The sequence below is a fragment of the Dryobates pubescens genome, chromosome 4 (genome assembly GCF_014839835.1).
Source record: "Dryobates pubescens isolate bDryPub1 chromosome 4, bDryPub1.pri, whole genome shotgun sequence".
In the NCBI taxonomy this organism is placed as follows: Eukaryota; Metazoa; Chordata; class Aves; order Piciformes; family Picidae; genus Dryobates; species Dryobates pubescens.
The window spans coordinates 25,783,091-25,790,043 of record NC_071615.1 but is presented as its reverse complement, the minus strand read 5'-3'; positions in this window follow the sequence as shown (position 1 = coordinate 25,790,043).

Below are 6,953 nucleotides of genomic sequence, written 5' to 3'. Positions count from 1 at the left end.
TTTCTAAGTGCTGTACTACCTGATTCACTACCCAGTATGCTTTTGTGTGATAGTGCCACCCAGCTTTAGCAGGAATCATAGAATCAATAAAGTTGGAAAAGACCTCAGAGATCATCAAGTCCAACCTGTCACCCAACACCTCATGACTACCTAAGCCATGGCACCAAGTGCCACATGCAATCCCTTCTTGAACACCTCCATTGATGGTGACACCACCACCTCCCTGGGCAGCACATTCCAATGGCCAATTACTCTCTCTGTGAAGAACTTTCTCCTCACCTCAAGCCTAAACTTCCCCTGGTGCAGCTTGAGACGGTGTCCTCTTGTTCTGGTGCCAGTTGCCTGGGAGAAGAGACCAATCCCACCTGTCTACAACCTCCCTTCAGGTAGTTGTAGAGAGCAATAAGGTCCCCCCTGAGCCTCCTCTTCTCCAGAATGTGTCAATGAAAGGGAAAAGTTCTGTGAGAAAGTAACATTGTCTACAAAACTTCAGCTGATGGGTGGCTTCTTAGCTTCAGGGTAGGTTTTGTAACTCAGACAGGAGGATTTGTCCCAGAATAGTCAATGCTCTGAAGTCAGAACATTTACTGCAGATGTGGGAATATGAGTTTGAAGTCTTAGGCCTTAGGCACGGCAATCTCAGCCTCAGAGGACTGTTACAGTTTGTCAGCCACTGCTCAAGAGTGTGGTGCTTGTGTGAAATCAGATATGGTGCTGTACCCTCTCTCTGACAGTGGCAGACAGCTAGGGAAATAATAACAGGCAAATATTGGACACACTACAGATTCTCTGTTCCAGTGGTTTGCTGAGATAGAATCATAGAATATTAGAATCATAGAATGGCTTTGTTTGGAAAAGGCCTTTAAGGTGATTGAGTGCAACCATTCTCTGCCTATACTAAGGTTGGTGCTAAACCATGTCCTTTAGCATCACATCTCTGAATCTTTTAAACACCTCCAGACACAGGGATTCAACCACCTCACTGGGGAGCCCATTCCAGTATTTCATAGAATCATAGAACTATTGAGGTTAGAAGAGACCTTTAATATCATGAAGTCCAACTGCTTCCCTAGAGCTCACAATCCCACCACTACTGATAAGCTACTTCCACTAAACCATGTCTGCCAGCACTGCATCCATATGTCCTTTCAATATGTTTAGAGATGGTGACTCCACCGCAGAACTATACAATATAATCTGGTTGGAAGAGACCTCCAAGATCATCCTGTCCAGCCCTCGACACAGCTCTAAAGGATCCATATTAAACCATGTCCCTAAGCACCAGGACCACACACTGCTTAACACCCCTGGGAATGGACTGCCCTGGGCAGACCTTTCCAATGTTTGATAAGCCTTTCAGTGAAGAAGTATTTCCTAATATCCAGCCTAAACTTCCCCATGTGCATCTTGAAACCATTTCCTCTAGTCCTGTTGCTTGATACTGAGGAGGAGAGGCTGGCCCCCTCCTCACAACTACCTTCAGGGAGTTGCAGAGCTGTGAGGTCTCCCCTCAGCCTCCTCTTCTCCAGAGTGAACAACCCCAGCTCCCTCAGACTCTCCTCATAGGCCATGAGCTCCAGGCCCTTCATGAGCCTTGTTGCCCTACTCTGGATACCCTCCAGCACCTTGATGTCCGAGTTCCTGCCCTCTGATTTTGGACTCTGTAAGTAAGGAATAGAAAATCCAGTACTTGCAAGTGCACAGCTATTTGCTCCTTCTCTTCCGAGAGCTGCCACCAGCTGGCTTCGTGGCCCTGCAGCTGAGCCAGTCTATGAGAAGGACACAGAGCTACTTATCTTCCATAGCCTAGCCCTAAAGCAACACTGGCTGTATTGTCAGCATCAACACGGTGTGCAAACAAAATTTATTTCACAGGCTTTCTTCTTGAGAAGACAGAAAGAGGCCAGTGGGTGATGCTAAATCAAAGGAACATCTGAGACTGCTACTTGCTTTAGGAAGATGATGGTAAGTGCTGTGTGAGCTGAGAACTGTCAGATCAGATCCAGACCGATGTCAGGTACTGATGGTGAAGAAGACGGACTGCAAAGACCAGTGACAAAATAAAAACTTCTTTTGCTAGTGCAAGCATTCTGACTGTGCCATTTCTGCAACCCCGGTGGTTGGTTTTGATGGGAAACACTACACAGCGTGGGTCTTTTATCTTGATAGCTTATTACTTGTGAGCAGATTCTGCCAAGCATACAAACCATCCAGAAAATACTGGATATGCCTGTTTCTGCTTGGAAATCTTGCAGGACTGCCACATTTCCCTGCATCTCTTGGATAATAAAATTGCCCTTCCCTGCTGTAACATCCCAGCACTACAATCTCATAGAGTGGTTTTGGATGGAAGGGACCTTTAAGATCATCCAGTTCCAACTCCCCCGCCATGCGCAGGGACACCTTACAATAGATCCAATTGCTCAAGGCCTTATCCAAACTGGCCTTGAACACCTCCAGGGAGGGGGCATCCACGACTTCCTTGGGCAACCTGTTCCAGTGTCTCACCATCCTCACTGTAAAGAATTTCTTCCTAATATCCAGTCTAAATCTACCTTCTTCAAGCTCAAAGACATTGCCTCTCTTCCCATCATTCCAGGCCCTTCCAAAAGGCCCCTTCACGTACCAGCAAGGTTCTCTAAGGTCTCCCTGGAGCCATCTTTTCTCCAGGCTTAACAGCCCCAACTCTCTAAGCCTACGCTCACAGGGAAAGTGCTCCAGCCCTCTGATCATCTCTGTGGCCTCTTCTGGAGCTACTCCAGAAGTTCGATATCCCTCTTATGCTGGGGTCACCAAAACTGGACTTCAGGTGGAGTCTCACAAGAGCAGAGTAGAGTGGGACAATTGCCTGCCTCATCTGGCTGATCACAGTTCTTTTTTTGATGCAGCCCACCACATGGTTGCTTTCTGGGCTGCCAGTGACCATTTCCAGCTCATGCTGAGTTTTTCAACTAACACCCTAAGTCCTTGTCCTCTGAACTTCTCTTGAGCCACTCTTTGCCCAGCCTGAATTTGTGCTCGGGAGTACCCCAACACAGATGTAGCACTTGGCCTTGTTGAACTTCATGAGACTGGCATGGTCCCACCTCTCAAGCCTGTCCAAGTCCCTCTGGATGGCATCCATTCCCTCCAGTGTGTCAAACAGACCACACAGCTTGGTGTCATCCACAAACTTGCTGAAGATGCCTCTATCCCACTGTCCATATCACTCTCAAAGATGTTAAACAGCACTGGTCCCAGTACCCACCCCTGAGGGATGGCATTTGTCATTGGCTCTATGTGGACATTGAGCCACTGATCACAAGTCTCTGAGTGCAGCCATCTGGCCAATTCCTTATCCAGTGTCTCACCTGTCAAGTCCATGCTTTTCCACACTGGAGACCAGGATGTTGTGTGTGACAGTGCCAAATTCATTACACAAGTCTAGGTAGAAGACATCACTTGCTCTTCCCTTATCCACAGATGCTGTAACTCTGTCATAAATGGTCACCAAATTTGTCAGGCATGATTTGCCCTTGGAGAAACCATGTTGGTTACCAGCAATCACCTCCTCTTGAAGAGTTCTGATGCTTATGCATTGCAGCTGCAGAAAAACCTCAGCTCTCCACAGCACAATGTTTGAGACATTGCCTTACTGCTCACAAGACAGGCAGCACACCTGTAATGGGACTGTCCTAACCTTGCCAAACAGATGAACTCTCCTACACACTGTATCCTGTAGTGGGGATGCATGAGGCATCGTTAATCAACGCCATTATTTGAGATCTGTAAGGCTGTCTCCTGCCACTGTCTCACAGCTTGCTAGAGTAGTTTATTTCATTATGTCATTCCTGGAGGTGAAATGTCTTATGCTCACTTTTATGAGTAAATGATTATTGCTGACCCTGGGCTCCCAGACTATTAAGTCTTAACAGCATCTCGGAGATTGTCTCGGCTAATGCAGAAATGGGAGAGATGGGAAGGCCATTTTCCTAGGTCAATGGCAAATAGAGTTTCTGAGATAAATGTGTGTTCAATAGCAGAAGGTTGGGGCTTTGCAGCTCTTTCTGGCAGCTGATGGAGCATGTACTTTCGAGTATAACTCAATGTTCTTTTTGGCCACATCCTCTTTCAGAACTAAGTGCCCCTAGTTTGTATTTCCATCCTGCACTTAGTGTCATTCACTCTCTGTGATATGTTACCTCAGCGGGGCTGCAACCCACTTGCTTGCTATCAAGAGTAAGGCAGGCTTCCATTAGTTTAAAAGAAGCTCTTTACAGCACACCTAGTCTTTGGTACCTATACATCCCGGCGCATCCAGTCCAGCCGTGGGCTGTAGGCCACCAGCTGCTCTCAGTCATCCAGCACAGCTGAGCTGAGCTGGCTCCAGGTGTATCCTAGAACACAAGCACCACATTCAGTGTAAAAGAGGAAGTTTGCTGAGGAGAATTGGGCTTTGTGTTGGAGTATCCTGTTTGGGCTTCTTCTTACCTGCTATCTCCTCCTGCTTCCAAGGATGGCTTTCTCATTTGTGGCAGCCGCACGCTCACTGAGCTAAGTATAGCTTTGTAGCACTTCTGTTGGGATTGGTTTTGTTATTCTGTTAAATCCATTTTCACAGGTCTTCTCTCCTTTTCCCAGTTCCCCTTCTCTGTTGGTGAGAGGCCATTGGTGACAGAGCAACTGCTGTACTTTAGCCCTAGATATGGACTAAAGGCAAACACAAGCACTGCAATAAAGTTTTAAATATCATATATGAAAATCATAGAATGGTCGAGGTTGGAAGGGACCTCTGGGAATAGAGTCCAACCCACCTGGGAAAGAAGTATCACCAAGGGCAAGCCACAGAGAAACACATCCAGGTTAGTTTTGGCAGGGCACAAACTAGAACACAGGAAGTTCTACCTAAACATGGGGAAAGAACTTCTTTGCTGTGAGGGTGTGGGAGCCCTGGAGAAAGCTGCTCAGAGAGGTTGTGGAGTCTCTTTCTCTGGAGAGATCTCAAATCTCCCTGGGCATTGCTGTGGGTGGCTCTGCTTTACCAGGGGAGTTGAACTAGATGGTTCTGTATGGTCCCTCCCAACCCTGGTTCTGTGGTTTGCATTTTTAATTTTTCTCTTAATTTTCTAAACCTGACAGGCAGTGTGTTTTGCTGTGGAAAGTTCTTTGATGTCATTAAATGCCTGAATAATGTATAACATTTTTATGTGTGTGTGTAACATCTTGTATAGCATGAACACTTCTCAACTGTCAGATTTTTCTGGGGGGTAAAGTGAGTTGTCATTGAGGGGGAGAATGAGAAGACAGGCATGGGATAGGCAGTAAGCAGGCAACAGCTGCAGTCTCTGGGTAATGGCAGGAGCAAGAAGACTGTGGGGAGGCCTTCAAAAGACCTTCCAGCTGGGAGGAATCTTACAAGGGCTTGTACTGATAGTACAAGGGAGAATGGATTGAAGCTTGAGAAGGGTAGACTTAGACTGGATATTGGGAAGAAATTGTTTACAGTGAGGGTGGTGAGACACTAAACCTGTTGCTCAGGGAAGTTGTGGATGCTCCTTCCCTGGAAATGTTCAAGGCCAGGTTGGATGATCATCCTGGTCTAGTGGAGTGTCCCTGCCCATGGCAGGGATTTGGAACTAGATGATCTTTAAGGTCCCTCCTAGACAAGTAAGGTGAGAAGGTGGTAAGAGTAAAGAGCACTATGGGCAGTTTGGGGAGTTGTTGCTCTAACCTGTGTTGTGGACCCTGTAAAATTGTGTCAAGGTCCTGAGCTGTCACGAAGTACCTGCTGAATTTAGGATTGCAGTGAAGCATGCAAATGTTGGAGAGACAGGTGGTATTTCAGACATGGTGTCTCCATGGCAATAGAGTGACATTTAATAATGTTAAGTGGGACTATATAATTTTAACCAAGGTGTTTACTGCTTAACATCTGCAATTAGCTGTAATTTTACTTAGTGAGGGGCATCCTCGTACGTGACGGTTTTAAGTCTTGGGTAGTGGGCGAGAGACAAAGTCTGAATGGAGAAAACAGCTTTTATATAACAAGAGAAGAAAGAACATTTCTAGCTAAGTCCCTGTCATGATTTAGCACCAAACTTGGTAGGATGGGAGAGACCTTCTTGCTCTCTACAACTCTGTGAAAGGAGGTTGGAACCTGGTTCATCTCTTCTCTTTAGTAACAAGTGACAGGATGGGAGGAAATGGCCTCAAGCTGCACCAGGGGAAGGTTTCAGTTGTATACTAGAAGAAACTTCTTCACTGAAAGGGTTCTCAAAGACTGGAAGAGGATCCCCAGGGAGGTGGTTAAATCCCCATGCAAGGTGTCAAAAAGCTGCAGAGATGTGGTGCTGAGGTGATTTAGCACCAGGCTTCACAGAGTTAGAGAGCTGATGATTGGTAGAGTTGATCTTGATGATTTTAAAAGTTTTTTTTTTTTTCCCAACAGAAATGATTCTGTGACTCTATGATTTAAAAGTGCTAAGCATCTTTGATGCCCCTTGAAGCTTGGCTCAGTGAATATGACTTTTAGACTGAAATGATATGACTGAGAAATGTTTATTCAGAGCAAAAAAAAAATGATAATGTGTCTCTGAACTGTGATGTGTATCATTACATGTCTCTGTTTCAGAAGCTCCCCCTTCCCATCCAAAAGCAGGGCTCTCATACATCTCTAGCATCTGAATTTTATTTACACTGGGACAGAAACATTATCAATGTACTGCAACAGAGCACAGCTGAAAGGTTAGAGGAGGGCAGATAAGAGAAATGTCTGCAGAACCATGCCTGTGGCTTTTCCCTTGACCTCCAGCATGTCATTGCTCCCTCTGACACAGGGCCGTAATTTCTTGTTGCCTTTCAAAAGCTGAAGGAGAACAGTAGCGACATGCTAGTTCTATTTGTGTGTTTAACAAAGTTGCAGTGAACTGTGTCCTTTCCACCTTGAAGAGGGAAGACAAGGAATACTTCCCTTG